Source organism: Ranitomeya variabilis, chromosome 2 (genome assembly GCF_051348905.1).
Source record: "Ranitomeya variabilis isolate aRanVar5 chromosome 2, aRanVar5.hap1, whole genome shotgun sequence".
Classification (NCBI taxonomy): Eukaryota; Metazoa; Chordata; class Amphibia; order Anura; family Dendrobatidae; genus Ranitomeya; species Ranitomeya variabilis.
Window position 1 is genome coordinate 533,563,062 of NC_135233.1, and position 21,775 is coordinate 533,584,836.

Below are 21,775 nucleotides of genomic sequence, written 5' to 3' on the forward strand. Positions count from 1 at the left end.
CAGTGGAAACCCCCCAGTTATAACTGAAACCCTAATCCAAACACACCCCTTACCCTAATCCCAACAGTAACCCTAACCACTCCTCTAACCCAGACACACCCAACCCTATTCCCAACCGTAAATGTAATCCAAACCCTAACCCTATCTTTAGCCCCAACCCTAACTCTAGCCCCAACTCTAGCCCCAACTCTAGCCGTAACCCTAGCCGTAACCCTAGCCGTAACCCTAGCCGTAACCCTAGCCCCAACCCTAGCCCCAACCCTAGCCCCAACCCTAGCCCCAACCCTAGCCCCAACCCTAGCCCCAACCCTAGCCCCAACCCTAGCCCCAACCCTAGCCCCAACCCTAGCCCCAACCCTAGCCCCAACCCTAGCCCCAACCCTAGCCCCAACCCTAGCCCCAACCCTAGCCCCAACGGGAAAATGGAAATAAATACATTTTTAAATTTTTTTATTTTTCCCTAACCAAGGGGGTGATGAAGGGGGGTTTGATTTACTTTTATAGCGGGTTTTTTTAGCGGATTTTTATGATTGGCAGCCGTCACACACTGAAAGACGCTTTTCATTGCAAAAAATATTTTTTGCGTTACCACATTTTGAGAGCTGTAATTTTTCCATATTTGAGTCCACAGTCATGTGAGATCTTGTTTTTTGCGGGACGAGTTGACGTTTTTATTGGTAACATTTTCGGACACGTGACATTTTTTGATCGCTTTTTATTCCGATTTTTGTGAGGCAGAGTGATCAAAAACCAGCTATTCATGAATTTCTTTTGGGGGAGGCGTTTATACCGTTTCGCGTTTGGTAAAATTGATAAAGCAGTTTTATTCGTCGGGTCAGTACGATTACAGCGATATCTCATTTATATCATTTTTTTTATGTTTTGGCGCTTTTTTACGATAAAAACTATTTTATAGAAAAAATAATTATTTTGGTATTGCTTTATTCTCAGGACTATAACTTTTTTATTTTTTTGCTGATGATGCTGTATGGCGGCTCGCTTTTTGCGGGACAAGATGACGTTTTCAGCGGTACCATGGTTATTTATATCAGTCTTTTTGATCGCGTGTTATTCCACTTTTTGTTCGGCGGTATGATAATAAAGCGTTGTTTTTTGCCTCGTTTTTTTTTTTTTTTCTTACGGTGTTTACTGAAGGGGTTAACTAGTGGGGCAGTTTTATAGGTTGGGTCGTTACGGACGCGGCAATACTAAATATGTGTACTTTTATTGTTTTTTTTATTTTATTTAGCTAAAGAAATGTATTTATGGGAATAATATTTTTTTTTTTTTTCTTTATTTAGGATATTTTTTTTATTTTTTTTTTACACACGTGGGGAATTTTTTTTTAACTTTTTTACTTTGTCCCAGGGGGGGACATTACAGATCATTGATCTGACAGTGTGCACAGCACTCTGTCAGATCGACGATCTGCTGTGCAGGGCTGCAGGCTTACCAGCGCCTGCTCTGAGCAGGCACTCGGTAAGCCACCTCCCTCCCTGCAGGACCCGGATGCCGTGGCCATCTTGGATCCGGGACCTGCGGCGAGGAGGGAGGTAGGAGACCCTCGGAGCAACGCGATCACATCGCGTTGCTCTGGGGGTCTCAGGGAAGCCCGCAGGGAGCCCCCTCCCTGCGCGATGCTTCCCTATACCGCCGGCACACCGCGATCATGTTTGATCGCGGTGTGCCGGGGGTTAATGTGCCGGGGGTTAATATGCCGGGGGCGGTCTGTGACCGCTCCTGGCACATAGTGCCGGATGTCAGCTGCGATATGCAGCTGACACCCGGCCGCGCTCCCCCCGTGAGCGCGGCCGATCGCGTATGACGTACTATCCCGTCGGTGGTCATACGGGCCCACCCCACCTCGACGGGATAGTACGTCAGATGTCAGAAAGGGTTTAAGAACAGTTTATTAAGGAGTTCTAATAACAACAATAACGTAAGTTTATTAAACAATCATTACGCACCTGCAAATAATTAGCTGCCGGGTGTTTGTCCTAGACTTCCATAGGCTCCATTGAAATAAAATACAGCACAACACAGGCAGCAAAGAAAATGCAGAATGGATTTCAACAAAGGTCTCTGGGCCCAGTTTACTTCCCCAGGTTCTACAGGTTCGGTTCACTCATCCCTAGTCCCACAGTACGGATTCTGTTGTTAGGAGTTGTCATTCCGCTGTGCTAAAAATAATTCTACTCAGTGTGGTGTGTCTGGGCCTAGAGACCCTTATTCCACTCTCATTGTGTTGTGTCTGGGCCTAGAGACCCTTATTCCACTCTCATTGTGGTGTCTGGGCCTAGAGACCCTTATTCCACTCTCATTGTGGTGTGTGTGGGCCTAGAGACCCTTATTCCACTCTCATTGTGGTGTGTCTGGGCCTAGAGACCCTTATTCCACTCTGTGTGGTGTGTGTGGGCCTAGAGACCCTTATTCCACTCTCATTGTGGTGTGTCTGGGCCTAGAGACCCTTATTCCACTCTGTGTGGTGTGTGTGCTCCTAGAGACCCTTATTCCACTCTGTGGTGTGTGTGGGCCTGGAGACCCTTATTCCACTCTCATTGTGGTGTGTCTGGGCCTAGAGACCCCTATTCCACTCTGTGTGGTGTGTGTGCTCCTAGAGACCCTTATTCCACTCTGTGTGGTGTGTGTGGGCCTGGAGACCCTTATTCCACTCTCATTGTGGTGTGTCTGGGCCTAGAGACCCCTATTCCACTCTGTGTGGTGTGTGTGGGCCTGGAGACCCTTATTCCACTCTGTGTGGTGTGTGTGGGCCTAGAGACCCTTATTCCACTCTGTGTGGTGTGTGTGGGCCTAGAGACCCTTATTCCACTCTGTGTGGTGTGTGTGGGTCCACTCTGTGTGGTGTGTGTGGGCCTAGAGACCCTTATTCCACTCTCATTGTGGTGTGTCTGGGCCTAGAGACCCTTATTCAAATCCACTCTGCATTTTCATTCATCCTATGCCTGCCTGCACCTGCAGTTTGTGTATGATATACAGTTAGGTCCATATATATTTGGACAGAGACAACATTTTTCTAATTTTGGTTATAGACATTACCACAATGCATTTTAAACAAAACAATTCAGATGCAGTTGAAGTTCAGACTTTCAGCCTTCATTTGAGGGTATCCACAATAAAATTGGATGAAGGGTTTAGGAGTTTCAGCTCCTTAACATGTGCGACCCTGTTTTTAAAGGGACCAAAAGTAATTGGACAATTGACTCCAAGGCTATTTCATGAACAGGTGTGGGCAATCCCTTCGTTATGTCATTCTCAATTAAGCAGATAAAAGGCCTGGAGTTGATTTGAGATGTGGTGCTTGCATTTGGAAGGTTTTGCTGTGAAGTAAACATGCGGTCAAAGGAGCTCTCCATGCAAGTGAAACAAGCCATCCTTAAGCTGCGAAAACAGAAAAAAACAAGCCGAGAAATTGCTCCAATATTAGGAGTGGCAAAATCTACAGTTTGGTACATCCTGAGAAAGAAAGAAAGCACTGGTGAACTCATCAATGCAAAAAGACCTGGGCGTCCACGGAAGACAACAGTGGTGGAGGATAGAAGAATAATCTCCATGGTGAAGAGAAACCCCTTCACAACAGCCAACCAAGTGAACAACACTCTCCAGGAGGTAGGCGTATCAATATCCAAATCTACCATAAAGAGAAGACTGCATGAAAGTAAATACAGAGGGTTCACTGCATGGTGCAAGCCACTCATAAGAATCAAGAATAAAAAGGCTAGACTGGACTTTGCTATAAAACATCTAAAAAAGCCAGCACAGTTCTGGAAGAACATTCTTTGGACAGATGAAACCATGATCAACCTCTACCAGAATGATGGAAAGAGAAAAGTATGGCGAAGGCGTGGTACAGCTCATGATCCAAAGCATACCACATCATCTGTAAAACACGGCGGAGGCAGTGTGATGGCTTGGGCATGCATGGCTGCCAGTGGCACTGGGTCACTAGTGTTTATTGATGATGTGACACAGGACAGAAGCAGCCGAATGATTTCTGAGGTATTCAGAGCCACACTGTGTGCTCAGATCCAGCCAAATGCAGCCAAACTGATTGGTCGTCGTTTCATCCTACAGATAGACAATGACCCAAAACATGAAGCCAAAGCAACCCAGGAGTTAATTAAATCAAAGAAGTGGAATATTCTTGAATGGCCAAGTCAGTCACCTGATCTCAACCAAATTGAGCATGCATTTCACTTGTTAAAGACTAAACTTCAGACAGAAAGGCCCACAAACAAACAGCAACTGAAAACCACCGCAGTGAAGGCCTGGCAGAGCATCAAAAAGGAGGAAACACAGCGTCTGGTGATGTCCATGAGTTCAAGACTTCAGGCAGTCATTGCCAGCCAAGGGTTTTCAACCAAGTACTAAAAATGAACATTTTATTTAAAATTATTGAATCTGTCCAATTACTTTTGGTCCTTTTAAAAACAGGGTGGCACATGTTAAGGAGCTGAAACTCTTAAACCCTTCATCCGATTTTAATGTGGATACCCTCAAATGAAAGCTGAAAGTCTGAACTTCAACTGCATCTGAATTGTTTTGTTTAAAATTCATTGTGGTATTGTCTATAACCAAAACTAGAAAAATGTTGTCTCTGTCCAAATATATATGGACCTAACTGTATATCTAGGTAGGGTCTGTTAACTCTTACTCTTGGTAGTCATAAGTGGACAGGGAAGGAAGTGCATGGGGAAGGAAGTGCATGCCCCAGATTCACTGCCACTGAAGTCAATGGGAGAGCGGCGCTGCTATGGCACTTCCGCTCCTCTGACAGATTCTGACAGAATCTCACCTTTCTGCTGTGCTTTCTGGGCTTCCAGGGCCATCTATCTCAGCCAGCAGCACCCTGCTTTTGGTGGGCTCCCACTGAGATGATGATGTATTAGATGTGACCTGCAGTCCCATGTAACTCAACTGATAATAGTGATTCTTTTGTGAGTACTGATAGCAGTGATGGCTCCTCTGGATCACACTGCTGCTGGTTCTGCATGTGCTGTTCTGGGCTGGTGGGAGCTGGATGAGTAAAGGTACCTTCACACTAAACGATATTGCTAGCGATCCTTGACGTTGCAGCATCCTGGATAGCGATATCGTTGTGTTTGACAGGCAGCAGCGATCAGGATCCTGCTGTGCCATTGTTGGTCGTTGCTGAAAGTCCAGAACTTTATTTCGTCGCTGGATCTCCCGCAGACATCGCTGAATCGGTGTGTGTGACACCGATTCAGCGATGTCTTCACTGGTAACCATCGGGTTACTAAGCGCAGGGCCGCGCTTAGTAACCCGATGTTTACCCTGGTTACCACCGTAAATGTAAAAAAAACACCAAACAGTACATACTCACATTCCGGTGTCAGGTCCCTCGCCGTCTGCTTCCCGCACTGACTGTGAGCGCCGGCCGTAAAGTAAAAGCAGAGCACAGCGGTGACGTCACCGCTGTGCCCTGCTACTGCCGGCGCTCAGTCAGTGCAGGGAAGCGGACGCCGGGGGATGCGAATGTAAGTATGTACTGTTTGTTTTTTTACGTTTACGCTGGTAACCAGGGTAAACATCGGGTTACTAAGCGCGGCCCTGCGCTTAGCAACCCGATGTTTACCCTGGTTACCCAGGGACTTCGGTATCGTTGGTCGCTGGAGAGCTGTCTGTGTGACAGCTCTCCAGCGACACTGCAGCGATCGGCATCGTTGTCGATATCGCTGCAGCGTCTTAGTGTGAAGGTACCTTTAGGCAGAATCAGTGAGAGATGAGAGAAGACTAGATCTATCTATTGCTGATAATGACAGACTGCTACAAACCACAGATCTTCAGCATGTTTGCAGTTTTGCACTAGGTCAGCTGTAAATCACAAGTTGATCACACATCATGTGAACATCTTCACCTTTCACCTCAAATATCATAGTTCTGAAACTTTGTGATGCTACAATTGGCAATTTTCTATGTGGGCAATTTTCTGTGGGCAATTTTTTGTGGGCAATTTTCCTGTGGGCATTTTTCAGGGAACCGTCTGGTGGCTCTCCCGACCTGGACGTGACTACTTAATGTATTTAGTCCGTTGTCTGTCCGATGTATACTGCTGTCTGACTGTGCCCATAGTTTTATGCTTGTTAATGGTGCCCCATTCAGTGTAAATCATGTGCTTTTGGGATCACCCTTGCTGTTAGTTAGGGTCAATAGAGCTAGGGCAAAATGTGGCTGCTCTACACATGTTTGAGTGAGGCCTAGCGCCTAATTCACACAGTGCCTGTTTGCTTTCGGTTGCCGAGATTGATTGCTTTCCACGCACATACATCAGGTAAATCCGGACCTCTATTCTCCAAATGGAAGTCAAAAAGAGTGTTCTTTATCAGGCTGGCATCCATTGGTAAACCTTTTACCTTTTAACTGTATGGTATAGTGTAGTCTGCGGATATTCTATCCAGAGGCATTATGCGAAGAATGATATTACATAGTGCACATTTGGGTGCATGATCATCTATACAATGGTAAGCATCTGAGGTATACCCAGAGAAATCTTTCTAATGTGTACGTCCAGCATATACACCAGCCACGTATAAATACATCCTGAATACCCAATACAGTTGTTGGTTGAGTGAAATGGTTTTTTCTCTAGTCACCTTCCACGACAGCAGTATCGGAGGATGTCTCCCCGCCCTAATAGGGGACAGGAACAGAAAGAGGTTAAATACCCCTCCCCTTCCTGCAACCACCAGTGTTTTTCCTGTCCCCTATGGGGCATGAAGAGGTTCTCCGATAGTGCTACCGTGGCCGGCGAACGAGAGCACTGTTACCTGACAGCCGGGCAGTCGCGGTCGGGAGCTCCACTCTCCTCCTCCTTCAGACTTCTCCCATCTCCGCGGTCCCCGCGTGACTTGGGACCTCCGCCCGCTCTTCCTGCGCCTCCTTCGGGTGGCAATGCAGAGCGGTGTAGTGCTCCGGGGTCCTCCTGCAGCTCCCCGGCTTCCTCCTCTCCCCACGCTGCTGCTGGGTTGGCGCGCGCGCGCACCGGTAGTGACGCGTTCCGGGACTTCCGGTTTTTCGAACTGGAGCCTTGGCGCGCGCCGGCCGACGTCCTGAGCTGGGAACATCAGCGGCGGCCAGGGCGGGCGTCTGGGACGCCCCCCCAGGGACACTATCGAGGGAGGAGCACCAAACTCGCTGGAATCTCGGTAAGACTGCTTATTCCTGACTGAGGTAGCCCTCCTAGTGAGACGTCTGTCTGTGACTGTACCTCTGACGTTATGGACGGCGACAAACCCTCTCACTCTGCCACTGCAGAGCCCAGCGCACACCCCTCTACTGTAAGTAGTGGGATAATGTCCCTTGCTGTCCATTCTTTAAAAGTTTAAGCGGCTCAGTCCACCTCTCTCTCTCGTTCCAGGGAGACAAGGTCACTGGTACTAGGAAGCCCAGCCGCAAGTGTGGTGCTTGTGCAGCCAAGCTCCCCTCAGCATACACAAAGAAGCTCTGCGAACCATGCACAGACGAAGTGCTGCGTAGCGAACAGCCTTCTTTAATGGATAGCATCAGAACCCTCATCAGGGAGGAGGTTCAGTCCTCTATGGCAACCTTCTCTCGAGCCCCGACTCCGCAGCCTCCCCCTCCTAAGAAAAGGAACTTGGGCCGGGTAGCCTCAGACTCTGACTCAGACGAGATACATACCTCGGGTTCAGAGTATAGCTGGGTAAAAGAGGGTTCTACTTCTACTTCTGCTCCCAAAACTGATAGTAGGAAGTACCTCTTCTCCTCTGAAGATTTGGAGGAGTTAATTACCATGGTGAGAGGCACCATGGGGGTAGAGGAGGAGATAGAGAGCCATTCCGTACAGGATGATATGTTCGGGGGTCTGAAACCTAAATCGGTAAAGGGATTCCCCATACATGAAAACATCGAGAACATCATCCTTCAGGAGTGGAGCCTGCCAGAAAAGGGGCTGAACGTCCCATCTGAGTTCAAAAATAGCTTTCCCCTGGAGGGAGATTGTTCTTTATTTGATATGCCCAAAGTAGATGTTCAGGTGTCAAGGGTAACTAAGAAAACGGCCCTACCCTTTGAGGATTCCTCCCAGCTGAAAGATCCTATGGATCGTAAAACTGAGCGTTTACTGAGAAGATCTTGGGACACCTCAACTAACTTATTGAAATCCAACGTGGCCTCAACATGTGTGGCCAGATCGTTGTTTCTTTGGCTTCGTACCTTAGAGAACCTCCCTAGGAAGCGTTTTTTCGTCCCCCCCGTGAACAACCACCCCAACAGAACTATAGGGGAAAAGGCAAAACGGGGCAATGGAGCTACCCCAAAGGTGGGAAAGCCAGAAACATCATGGTCCCCCAGCCCCAGCAGTCCTCTGAAAAGCAATGACTGCTCCCAGGTCGGGGGTCGACTCTCGAATTTTCTCTCCAGGTGGCAGGAGATCACCAGGGATCAGTGGGTCCTGCGTACCATACAGGACGGCCTAAAATTGGAATTCGAGTCCTCCTCCTCACCAGCTAACAATCACTTCTCCACAATCTCCAAAACTTCAGGAGGCTCTGAGGTCGGATATTCTAAGCCTGCTCCGGGAAAAAGTGATTTCCCATGTACCACATCGGGAAAGGGGAGAAGGCCATTACTCCCATCTCTTTCTGGTGAAGAAACCCTCAGGGAAACACCGTATCATCGTAAACCTGAAACCCTTAAATCAGGTGATAAGATATCGAAGATTCAAGATGGAATCTATCAGATCAGCAATCCCGCTGATTGGACAGAACTGGGTAATGGCCACATTGGACCTGAGGGACGCATATTACCATGTGCCGATACATCCAGACCACAGGAGGTTCCTCAGGTTTGCCATTTCCCAAAACAAACGGATCAGCCATTACCAGTTCAATGTCCTTCCTTTCGGAGTATCATCAGCTCCACGGGTCTTCACCAAGATCATGTTGGAAGTGATAATCTTTATCCGACAACAGGGGGTCTGCGTCATTCCATACTTGGACGACTTCCTCCTCATTGCCCCATCAGCTTCTCGCCTCAATCAGGACGTGACGAAGGTTCTCAATATTTTAACGTCTCTCGGGTGGATTCCGAATCTGGCAAAATCAGATCTCCAGCCATCTCCTCAGAAGAAATTTCTAGGAGTTCTCCTGGACTCAGAGAAGAGAATGTCCTTCTTACCCAGGGACCGTCGGATCGATCTTGTCCACAAGATCTCCAGATTCAGAGACCAGAAATTCCCAACTCTTAAGAGATTCTATGTCAATCCTGGGTTCTCTAACATCATGCATCCAGGCAGTCTCCTGGGCCCAGGCCCATACAAGGACTCTCCAATCTCACATCCTGTCGTATTCAAGAGGACACCAGATGGCTTTATCCAGAAAAATTCCAAATCCAACTCATGTAAGATCCTCCCTCTCATGGTGGCGGAACCCCCGAAACCTACAGCGGGGAGTGAGCTGGGATCAGACCCCTTTCCGAGTACTTACAACAGACGCAAGTCAGAGAGGTTGGGGTGCTGTGATCGAGAAATCCCACTTTCAGGGTTTGTGGCCCCCAGAGATGAGACGCAGCTTCTCAAATCTGAGAGAGTTAAAAGCAGTGGAGGAGGTGCTAAAAGCCTCATCGGCCCTCATCCAGGGTCACCATGTACGGGTGATGTCCGACAGCATGACCACTGTCGCCTACCTCCGACACCAAGGGGGCACGAAATACTCAAGCCTAAAGTTAACCGCTGGAAGGATTTTTTCCTGGGCAGAGAAACACCTCCTGTCCATCTCTGCAGTACATATAAAAGGGCTGGACAATTCCCAGGCGGATTACCTCAGCAGGAGGGACTTTCATCCTGGGGAATGGTCACTAAACCAGGAGGTATTCCTATCCTTGGTCCAGAGGTGGGGAACCCCCGAGGTGGACCTGTTCGCCAGCAGACAGAATACAAAGTCAGACAACTTCTTCTCCCTAAGCACCTCAAACGAGACTCAAGGACTGGACGCATTCTCACATCCTTGGGAGTTTACCCTAGCGTATGCCTTCCCGCCAATCCCATTGCTATCCAGAGCTTTGCAGAAAGTCCGGATAGACCAAGTCTCAACGATTCTGATAGCCCCATTGTGGCCAGGAAGAGGCTGGTTCAACGCGTTAACAGACATGTGCCTGGAAGGTCCAATCCTGCTTCCCCAGAGACGCGACCTGCTTCAACAGGGTCCTCTATTTCATCCAGACCTGCACAAGCTGAAGTTAGCAGCCTGGCTTCTGAAGCCGAGATCCTGAAGGCCAGGGGGCTCTCTCAAGACGTGATCGAAACCCTACAAAAAAGTAGGAAGCCGATAACTAATGCCATTTATGGGAAAATATGGAAGAAATTTTCTTCATGGTGTCTTCCGAACAAACCAGATCCATTTAATCCAGAAATTGCTCAAATCCTTCAGTTCCTCCAGAAGGGCTTGGAGATGGGACTCTCACCAAGTACCCTAAAGGTCCAAGTGTCGGCCCTTTCTTTGACCAAGATCTGGCAAGTCACCGATGGATCAAACAGTTTATAGCTTCAGCAACAAGAATCCGTCCAAGACGTCTCATCCACACTCCTCCGTGGGACTTGAATCTTGTCCTGAAGAGTCTGACCGGTGACCCTTTTGAACCCCTTTCAGCCTCCAACTTAAAAATCTTGACCCTAAAAACAGTCTTTCTGGTGGCTATAACCACCGCCAGGCGTATAGGGGAGATACAGGCTTTATCAATCTGGGAGCCATTCCTGACCGTAACTATGGACAGCATAATCCTGAAATTAGATCCTTCCTTTATGCCTAAATTGGTCTCTGAATTCCACAGAAATCAAGAAATCATCTTGCCCTCTTTCTGTCCGAATCCATCTAACCCAAAAGAGGAAGTCTTTCATACCCTGGACGTCCGCAGAGTGGTCCTATTCTACCTTCAACAGACAGAAAGTTGGAGGGTGGATCAGAATCTATTCGTCCAGTGGGCAGGACGTAATAAAGGCAAGAAGACAGCCAAAAGTACAATAGCAAATTGGATTAAACAGGCCATTAGCCTTGCCTACTCATCCCAGAATCTGACTCCTCCAGCTTCTCTAAAAGCACACTCCACCCGTGCAGTCTCAACTTCCTGGGCAGAGAGGGGTAGCGCATCTTCAGAGCAGATTTGCAGAGCCGCCACCTGGTCGTCAGTCCATACATTCACCAGGCACTACAGGCTCAACTTCAATAGGGACCTATCGTTTGGCAGACGAGTTCTCCAGGCTGTTGTCCCTCCCTAAAGAAATTAGCGGTTGGTATTGCTCCGATACTGCTGTCGTGGAAGGTGTCTAGAGAAAATAGAATTAGAACTTACCGGTAATTCTCTTTCTAGGAACCTTCCATGACAGCACTAATTTCCCTCCCTATCTGATTTATGTATTAAATGTTTCCTGCACTTAAGTGGTAACTAAACATGCTACTGTGTCCAGAAAAAACACTGGTGGTTGCAGGAAGGGGAGGGGTATTTAAGCTCTTTCTGTTCCTGTCCCCTATTAGGGCGGGGAGACATCCTCCGATACTGCTGTCGTGGAAGGTTCCTAGAAAGAGAATTATCGGTAAGTTCTAATTCTATTTTTTAGCTTAACCCCTTAACAAAATATTAAAGGTATTTATGAGCTTCTGGGATATTTGTGTGTAGAGAGCGGGCTCAGGAGCTGAGCTCCCTAAAATAACGACAATTACTGGCTATATGAAAGAAGCCCTCCTCCTTCTCCCATCAAAGTTTTTATCCTCTTAATATATTGCAATCATCATATTACATAGCACTGTGTACTTACAATTGCTCATTTTGTCTGTCTACCCAGCTGCAGTAATTCTTTTTTCTGCTCTATGTAGAAACAGGAAATAATTTATGCAGCAAAAAGATCACCCTCTTCACCTCCTGGCCTATCTCCGCTCCTCACTCCCCAGCCAGGGAGTTTTGCAGTAACTCATGAATTGTGCAGGGAAAATTTACCTCCTTTTTCTACAGTGGCGTGTAAAAGTTTGGGCACCCCTGGTCAAAATTACTATTATTGTGAACAGTTAAGCAAGTTGAAGATGAAGTGCTTTCTAAAGGCCTAAAGTTAAAGATCAGACCTTTCCTTTGTATTTTTGGCAACAACAACAAAAATGTCATTTTTTTTACATTTTATTATTATTATTATTATTATTATTATTATTATACATTTTTATAGCGCCATTGATTCCATGGCGCTTTATACGTGAATACGGTGCAAATATAGACAAATACATTAAACATGAGCAAAAAACAAGGCACACGGGTACCCAAGGAGGGAGGACCCTGCCCGCGAGGGCTCACAGTCTGCAGGGGATGGGTGAGGATACACTAGGAGAGGGTAGGGCTGGTTGTGCGGCGGTTCAGTAGGTTGAGGATCACTGCAGGCTATAGGCTTTTTCAGAAGAGGTGAGTCTCCAGGTTCTTTTTGAAGGTTTCTATGGTAGGCGAGAGTCTGATGTGTTGTGGTAGAGAGTTCCAGGGTATGGGGGAAGCACGTGAGAAGTCTTGGATCCGGTTGTGGGAAGAAGAGATGAGGGGAGTAGAGAAGGAGGTCTTGAGAGGATCGGAGGTTGCGTGTAGGTAGGTAGCGGAGACCATGTCACAGATGTATGGAGGAGATAGGTTGTGGATGGCTTTGTATGTCATTGTGAGGGTTTTGAACTGGAGTCTCTGGGCGATAGGAAGCCAGTGAAGGGCTTGGCATGGGGAGAGGCTGGGGAATAGCGGGGAGACAGGTAGATCAGTCGGGCAGCAGAGTGTAGGATGGATTGGAGTGGTGCCAGAGTGCTAGAGGGGAGGCCAGAGAGTAGGAGGTTGCAGTAGTCAAGACGGGAGATAAGGGCATGCACTAGTGTTTTTGTGGTGTCGTGGTCAAGGAATGTGCAGATTCGGGAGTTTGAGACGGCAGGAGGAGGCAAGGGCTTGGATATGTGGCTTGAAAGAGAGGGCAGAGTCGAGGATCACCCTGAGGCACCGGGCGTGTGGGACTGGGGAAAGTGAGCAGCCATTGACATTGATGGATAGGTCTGGTGGAGGGGTAGAGTGAGATGGGGGAAAGATGATGAATTCTGTTTTGTCCATGTTCAGTTTTAGAAAGCGAGCAGAAAAGAAGGCTAAAAAAGCAGACAGTGTGGGATTTTGGTAAGTAAAGAGGTGAGGTCAGGTCCGGATAGGTAGATCTGTGTGTCATTGGCATAGAGCTGGTACTGCATACCGTGGGATTCTGTGAGCTGTCCAAGCCAAAGGTGTAGATGGAGAAGAGTAGGGGTCCTAGAACAGCCTTGAGGAACACCGACTGACAAGGGGCGAAGTAAGGAGGTGGTGTGGGGGAGGGAGATACTGAATGTTCGGTCTGTCAGATATGATGAGATCCAGGATAGGGCCAAGAGAAGAGAGGATCTGTAGCAGAAGGGAGTGGTTCACAGTGTCGAAGGCAGAAGACCGGTCCAGGAGAAGGAGGACAGAGTAGTGTCGCTTGCTCCTGGCAGTTAGTAGGTCGTTGGTGACTATAGTTAGGGCAGTTTCAGTTGTGATGGGGTCGGAAGCCAGATTGTAACCGATCAAAGAGGGAGCAGGAGGAGAGGTGGGAGGACAGTTCAAGATGGACATGTTGCTCTTGTAATTTGGAGGCATAAGGGAGAAGAGATATCGGGCGATAGCTAGACACAGAGGATGGGTCGAGGGAGGGCTTTTTGAGGATGGGTGTGATCTTGGCATGCTTGAAGGATGAGGGGAAGACACCTGTTGTGGGTGAGAGGTTGAAGAGGTGCATTAGGGTTGGGATGAAGACCGTGGAAAGGTTAGGGATGAGGTGGGACTGGAGCGGGTTGAGCGTGCAGGTGGTGAGGTGTGATGTTGACAGGAGGGTGGAGAGCTGATCTTCTGTCATGGTGGAGAAGCTGGTTTTGGAGGAGCAGGGTTGAGCAGCTAAGAGGGGCATTGGGCGCTGTGGGCCAAAGCTTTCTCTGATCGTATCAATCTTCTGTTTAAAGAAAGGCAAAGTCTTCAGCAGAAATGAAAGGGGAGGGAGGGAGGAGGTGCTGGGGGACGGAGTAGAGAATTGAAAGTGTTGAAAAGCTATTTAGGGTTGTGAGAAAGGGAGGATATGAGAGATAAGAAGTAAGTTTGTTTTGCGGCAGTGAGCGTGGACTTGAAGCTGGCGAGGGACTGCTTGTATGCAGTGAAGTTGTCGGCAGAGCAGGATCGCTTCCATCTCAGCTCAGTGATCCTGGAAGCCCGTCTCAGTTCTTTGGTCAGGCTGGTCAGCCAGGGCTGCCTGTTGAGTGTACGAGTTTTGTTATGCATGAGCGAGGCGGCCGAATTGAGTGTTGCTGTTATTGTGGTGTTATAAAAAGTGGCAGCAGCATCTGTGTCATGAAGGGAGGCTAAGTCTGTAAGAGAGGGAGAAGGGACTCAGAAAGTGATTGTAAATTGAGGTGTTTGAGACTTCTGCGAGGATGTAATTTTAAAAATAACATCAAAATAGGTCATTGCAAAAGTTCGGGCACCCCTGGAGATTTGTAGCCTCAAGACAACTTTACCAAGGTTTCACACCTTAATTAGCCTGTTAATGATGCAAATTTCGCAGTTTTATAAAAAGCTTTATATAAACCCAGCCTCCTCTAACTTTGTTTTTTTTTTTTTTTTTAACAAACAAAAAAAAAAACAAAAACCTAGCACTCAAAATGGTAGAAGCCCACACGGCTGGAAAATGCTATAAGATGATAGCAAAGCGTTTTCAAGTTGCCCTTTCCTCAGATCGAAATGTAATTAAGAAATGGTAGTTAACAGGAACAGTGGGGTCAAAATAAGGTCTGGAAGACCAAGCGAAACTTCAATGAGAGCTGCTAGAGAGGCAAATCAGAACCCCCTCTTTAGTTGTGGTACATTGTTCTAATGTTCAGAGACACCTGCACAAATATGGTCTTCATGGAAGAGTCATCTGAAGAAAACCTCTGCTGTCTCGTCACCAGAAAATTCAGCTCCAGAAGTATGAAAATTAATATCTAAACAAGCCTGATGCATTTTGGAAACAAGTACTGTGGACCAATGAGGTTCAAATAGAACTCTTCGGCCACAATGATCAAAGATATGCGTGGAGAAAAAAGGGCACAAAATTTCAGGAAAAGAACATCTCGACAACCATTTAGCATGGGGTTCATCCAATCGTGCTTTGGGATTGTGTTGCAGCCAATAGCAGAACATTTAACCCCTTCCCGACATGTGACGGTATAGTACGTCACATGTCGGGACCCCCGCTTTGATGTGCGCTCCGGCGGTGAGCGCACATCAAAGCCGGGACATGTCAGCTGTTTTGAACAGCTGACATGTGCCCGCAATAGGCGCGAGCAGAATCGCGATCTGCGCGCGCCTATTAACTAGTTAAATGCCGCTGTCAAACGCAGACAGCGGCATTTAACTACCGCATCCGGCCGTGCGGCCGGATATGAGCGCATCGCCGACCCCCGTCACATGATCGGGGGTCGGCGATGCTCCTCCATTGTAAATATAGAGGTCCTTGAGACCTCTATGGTTACTGATTGCCGGTGGCTGTGAGCGCCCCCCTGTGGTCGGCGCTCACAGCACACCTGCAAATCTGCTGTGTAGCAGCGATCTTATGATCACTGCTGCATAGCAGAGCCGATCGGGCTGTGCCTGCTTCTAGCCTCCCATGGAGGCTATAGAAGCATGGCAAAAGTAAAAAAAAAAAGTTTTTAAAAATGTGAAAAAAATAAAAAAAATATAAAAGTTTAAATCACCCCCCTTTCGCCCCAATCAAAATAAATCAATTAAAAAAACCCCCAACCTACACATGTTTGGTATCGCCGCGTTCAGAATCGCCCGATCTATCAATAAAAAAAAGCATTAACCTGATCGCTAAATGGCGTAATGAGAAAAAAATTAGAAACGCCAGATTTACGTTTTTTTGGTCGCCACGACATTGCATTAAAATGCAATAACGGGCGATCAAAAGAACGTATCTGCACCAAAATGCTATCATTAAAAACGCCAGCTCGGCACGCAAAAATTAAGCCCTCACCTGACCCCAGATCACGAAAAATGGAGACGCTACGAGTATCGGAAAATGGCGCAATTTTGTTTTGTTTTGTTTTTTGCAAAGTTTGGAATTTTTTTTCACCACTTAGGTGAAAAATAACCTAGTCATGTTAGGTGTCTATGAACTCGTAGTGACCTGGAGAATCATAATGGCAGGTCAGTTTTAGCATTTAGTGAACCTAGCAAAATAGGCAAGCAAAAAACAAGTGTGGGATTGCACTTTTTTTGCAATTCACTGCACTTGGAATTTTTTTCCCGTTTTCTAGTACACGACATGCTAAAACCAATGATGTCGTTCAAAAGTACAACTCGTCCCGCAAAAAATAAGCCCTCACATGGCCAAATTGACGGAAAAATAAAAAAGTTATGGCTCTGGGAAGGAGGGGAGCGAAAAACGAAAACGGAAAAAGCTCCGGGGGTGAAGGGGTTAATGGGTGGAGGGAAGAATGAATGTAATTGAATTTTACCAACTCATGATGCAAACACCATCTGTAAAAAAAAAAAAAAAAAAAAAAAAAAAAAAAAAGCTGGAGCATGGCTACAGACCCATCAAAAGCCACATTAGACCACCACCAAAGGTGCAAGCTGAAGATTTTACAATGGCCCTCACTGTCCATCTATCTGAACATCATTGAAAATCTGTGGCTAGACCTCAAAATAGCAGCGCATGCAAGACAACCCAGAAATATTATAGAACTGGATGAATTTTGGTTCCAAAAAAGCGTTTGCTAGCTGTGATGCTTTCAAAAGGGTGTGCTACTAGGTACTAACCATGCAGGGTGCCCAGACTTTTGCATTGGCCCATTTTCCTGTTTGAAAAATTTAAAGTGTGCCTAAAATACAAAGGAAATGTGTCCTTTTTAACTTTAGGCCTTTTAGAGATCATTTCATCTTCAATGCTAACTGTTCACAGTAGTTTTGATCAGGGGTGCCCAAACTTTTACATGCCACTGTACATGGAGATTAGAATGATTCAGCTAGTCTGTTTTTAATCTTGTGATTTCACAGACCTAAAGGTACCTTCACACTAAGCGACTTTGCAGCGAGAACGACGACGATCCGTGACGTTGCAGCGTCCTGGATAGCGATCTCGTTGTGTTTGACACACAGCAGCGATCTGGATCCCGCTGTGATATCGCTGGTCGGAGCTAGAAGTCCAGAGCTTTATTTCGTCGCTTGATCACCCGCTGTCATCGCTGTATTGGCGTGTGTGACGCCGATACAGCGATGTGTTCACTTGTAACCAGGGTAAACATCGGGTTACTAAGTGCAGGGCTGCGCTTAGTAACCCGATATTTACCTTGGTTACCATTGTAAAAGTAAAAAAAAAAACACTACATACTCACCTTCTGATGTCTGTCACGTCCCCCGGCGTCCACAGGGTTACGTGCTGCTGCCGAGAACTTCTTGCACTGAATGTGTCAGCGCCGGCAGTAAAGCAGAGCACAGCGGTGACGTCACCGCTGTGCTCTGCTTTACTGCCGGCGCTGACACATTCAGTGCAGGAAGCTCTGAGCAGCAGCGCGTAACCCTGTGGACGCCGGGGGACGTTGTGGCGTTTCAAGCAGGGGGGTGAGGACCTGCCTCCCTGGCGAAAGAAAGGTATTTTGGAGAATTTATATAACGCATTATTTTGGGAATACATGCACCAAAAACTTAAAGAGCCACCTTGTTAGAATGCAGCATTACTGCTGCACAAGGTGGCTCTTTTAGTTTATAACGGCTGGAGGGGGTGACAGTGGCCCTTTAACAGCCATGACCGGTGATGAGCTCTGGTCACAGCTATTAACCATTTAAACATTACTGTAACGTGTTCCGGTGCTATTCTTTGCCATGGCCATGCAACTCGATCTTGGGGTGGATTTCAAAAAGTGCCCAAATCTCTCCTTTATAACTTACTGAATGTGTGGATTCGATGCTGTGTCCCTCAACATTTTTTAAATGTTTATGTACCATCCATGCTGGGGATCTTTTAGATAGAGGCATATCAGGCGTGATAAGAAGTAAGGACATTAATTGACCAAGCTCATTCACAATTTGCTCTGGTTTATAGCCTAACTATACAGGAAGGTAATGTGGATATATTACCAGCTAAAGGGCTACAGGGATTTATTTGGTTTCTCTTTTTCTCATTGACCTTTTGTAATGCTATACAGCAAAATTATATTTGATGTTATGTGTATAATGGATTCTTTAGCCAGGTGTCTCTCACATCTGAGGTCTTGATTTGTATTTTAACATTTGGATTTATTGTAAGAAATTTGTTGTTAAAAAAAATGGTTTTATTATATTTGTGATTACCGTATATGTGCTTTTTTCGTTCACTTCCTCTTTTATAGGGAGCAGAGTGTTACGGAGTAGTTTGTTATATATGTGTTTGGCACATGATATTGTTGGGATTCTTTACTGATTTAATTCCCTGGTGGTGCAGCACTCGAGCAGGAACACTGCCGCTTCATTCACACTAGGTAGAAAAGTACCCAGTTTTGTCGAATAGTGGGGGTCTCAGCTGTTTAACCCCCGCCTATTTGGAGGCTTTTGTTTGAGTCCTGATCCTTTAATTTCCCAGTTTTAATCATTCTCTGTTATAGTGAAGATCCAGGTACTTGTAGTTCTGAAACTGTGTGTATATTTTAATTAGCCAGAGCAATGCTGGTGGGTGCACCTCTGATGTTGAGTGGATCTACACAGACTGGACACTTGTCCCATTGGTAAATTTGCACAAAACACTGTCTGTAGTAATGTATGGAAACAACTGATGTAATTTCTCGTTTATTCGGTGGAAAACCACAATGCTATATCTTAGTGATAACTGGTTGCATGCCTTCCGATAAGCAAGGTTCCTCGCTGATTTTCATTGAACAGGTAATCTCCTACTTGGGATGTTGGTTCACATATGGTTGCTTTTTTTGAAGAACCTGAGCTGCTTTAGGTTTTTGATACATGTAGGTAGCTTGATTAGCCAAACTTGTGCAGATTTATAGTTTGTAATCTCATTAAGTTGTCACAGAGAACTTATGTGGAAAATGCAAAAAGTAAAATTTTGTTTAAAAAAAAAGTGGGAAAAAAATGTAAATATATCACAAAATAATTTAAAAATTGTGCCCGTAAATAAATATTTTTGAGTAAAAAAACCCAAATCAAGTAAACATATTAGGTGTCGTCGTGTTCGAAACGACCTGACTTATAAGACTGTCCCACTAGTTAACCCCTTTCGTGAACACCGCAAAAAAATAAGTTAAAAAACCGAGGCAGAAAACGATGCTTTATCATACCGCCGAACAAAAAGTGGAATAAAACGCGATCACAAAGACGAATGTAAATAAAAATTACCGTATTTTTCGAACCAGAGGACGCACCCAGGTTTTAGAGGTGGAAAATAGGGAAAAAAATATTTGTAGCAAAAAAATGTGGTAAAATATTTAATAACATAAATAACATACTATTATATGTGGTGTTATTATATAGAATAGTATGTTATTATGTTGGAAGCTACGGGTAGAAGATGGTGCTGCGGCACCAGTGTGGTGTCTGTAAAGTACTATATGAAGACGCTGGAGGGTGAGTTTAAGAATGGGGGCACAGGGCTTATATTTAAAGCACCACTCCAGCACTGAAAAATAACACTGGAGTGCTGCTTTAAGATCCCATGGGAGAACTATAACTCTCAGCATGTCCTGCATATCCTATGGCATGCTGGGAGTTATAGTTCACCACAGGAGTGGCAGAGTGCTTTTTTATGTGTTGTAATTTGCTAACCTTTTAATTAATTCTTACTTCTACAGGCGGTGCAGGTCCCGCAGCCAGCCAGCCAGCCACACTGTGGTGAGGTAATGAAGGGTTGGAGCATCACATGACCGTACAGAGCCTTCCCTCTTATTGCCTCACCACAGGTCGTGTAAGAGGAAGCTGCACTGTTTCCAGCGCGGTGTCTGCAGGACCTGTGATGACATCATGAAGAGGGAGGGCTCTGTTCTGTCATGTGATGCTCCAGCCCGCCCTCTTCATTACCTCACACAGGTCCTATAAGGGAGCACGAAGCATCAGCCGAGCCCGGGCTGTGCTGTCAGGTATGCGGTGATCCCTCCTGTGGCACCCTGCTCCTGCCGCCTCCTCCACCGGACACACGATCTCCCCAGCCGCTGCAGGAATCCGGCGCTGGGGAAACCATGTGTGTCCACTGTTTACCGTAAGTCAAGGAATATTCAATTACTGCTCTGCGCTGACAAGTGAGCTGAGAAGATGCTAATGAATATTCCTTCACTTTAAGCATCGGGACCAAGTGGATTCCCCAGCGCCGGATTCCTGTAGCGGCGACACTACTGCCTCATGGGAGTGTGCGATCCTACTCCACCGCTGCCTCCTCCCCACATTTTACATTTGGACCATAAGACGCACCCCGCACTTTCCTCCCAAATTTGGAGGAGAAAATTTATTTTTCTTTAAAGATTAAGAAAAATAAATAATGATGAGAAAAAATATAAAGAACAAATAGTTGAACTCAAACAACGCTTCAAAAATAGGGGGTACCCATCTGAAATAATGGATAGAGCAGAAAGTCGGGCGGATAAATTATTACAATCTGAATTACTCAGAAAACGCAAATTAAAGAGTCAGATGCAGGGCGACAATACTCTTCGCAGGTTTAATTTTACGTTTAAACACAGCCCAATGGATCGAGCAATTCATAAAGCAGTGAGAAAAAACTGCCACATCCTTCAAAATGACAGAGATGTAGAAAAGATCACAACATTGGACCCTCAATTTGCATATAAACGTACCAAAAATCTTGGCGATTTATTAGTACATAATAGATTACTACCTGTAGATAATAACTGGCTCACAAGGGATTTGCCAAAAGGCAATTTCAAATGTAACAATTGCAGATTTTGCCACCTGCACAAAACAGATAATCCATTAAAAATTGGAGGAATTTCATATCGGGTATGTGATTTTATTACATGTAAAAGCAAATATGTGGTCTATGTGATTTTTTGTCCTTGTAATTATTTCTATATTGGTAAGACAATACGTCCCTTAGCCACCAGATTTAGAGAGCATTATAATTCCATAATTACAGGCAAAGGTTGCATGCGACTTATCAAGCACATGAAAGAACAACATAATGGTAATCCTGAATTAATGCACTTTGCAGGTATAAAATTAGTAAAATTCCCCCCTCAAGGAGGAAACCATAACAGGCTCCTCTTAAGAGAAGAGGGAAAATGGATTATAAGTTCTAATGCACAGGGCCCTCTAGGTCTAAATGATAAACTGGACATGGCTGTATTCTTATAATTTTCGTCACTGTTCAGTATGCATTTGATAAAATATTTTTACTGATATATGTAAAAAACATCTTTTTAGATATGTATAATTGTATGTAATTATCAGTAATTTGTCGTTTTTTTTTTTTTAAATCTTGATGTAACCTGTATAAAAGGAAATGACATCATTTTATCACACATGGACCCGTAGAAGTGCAATTTGCACGAAACTGCCGTCGTCCTCCTGCACTCCCCGCACCCCCCGCACTTCCAAGTATGTGCTTGCATTAAGCTGCACATGAATTAAACACGTCGGAACAGCAAACTGGTGAGTGCCACTACTTTCTGAAACTCTTTTATGAATCTCCGTATTACAACACTTATTGGTAGTTGTGCACCATAAATCCAGTTGCTCTGCGTCT

The 21,775-nt window shown here is 45.8% G+C and overlaps 1 protein-coding gene across 3 annotated transcripts in view; it reads left to right on the plus strand.

The window, feature by feature from the left end:
- The window catches only part of HIPK3 (homeodomain interacting protein kinase 3), a 339,043-nt gene that overhangs the window by 16,368 nt on the left and 300,900 nt on the right, over nt 1-21,775 (plus strand). The window contains exon 1 of one of the 3 annotated variants that reach the window (XM_077288110.1): nt 17,705-21,681. The exons of the other annotated variants lie outside the window; for them this stretch is intronic. The gene's annotated coding sequence lies outside the window, so the exon portion shown is untranslated. Of the gene's footprint in view, nt 1-17,704; nt 21,682-21,775 lie in introns of those variants that run through there. 3 annotated transcript variants of the gene reach the window in all.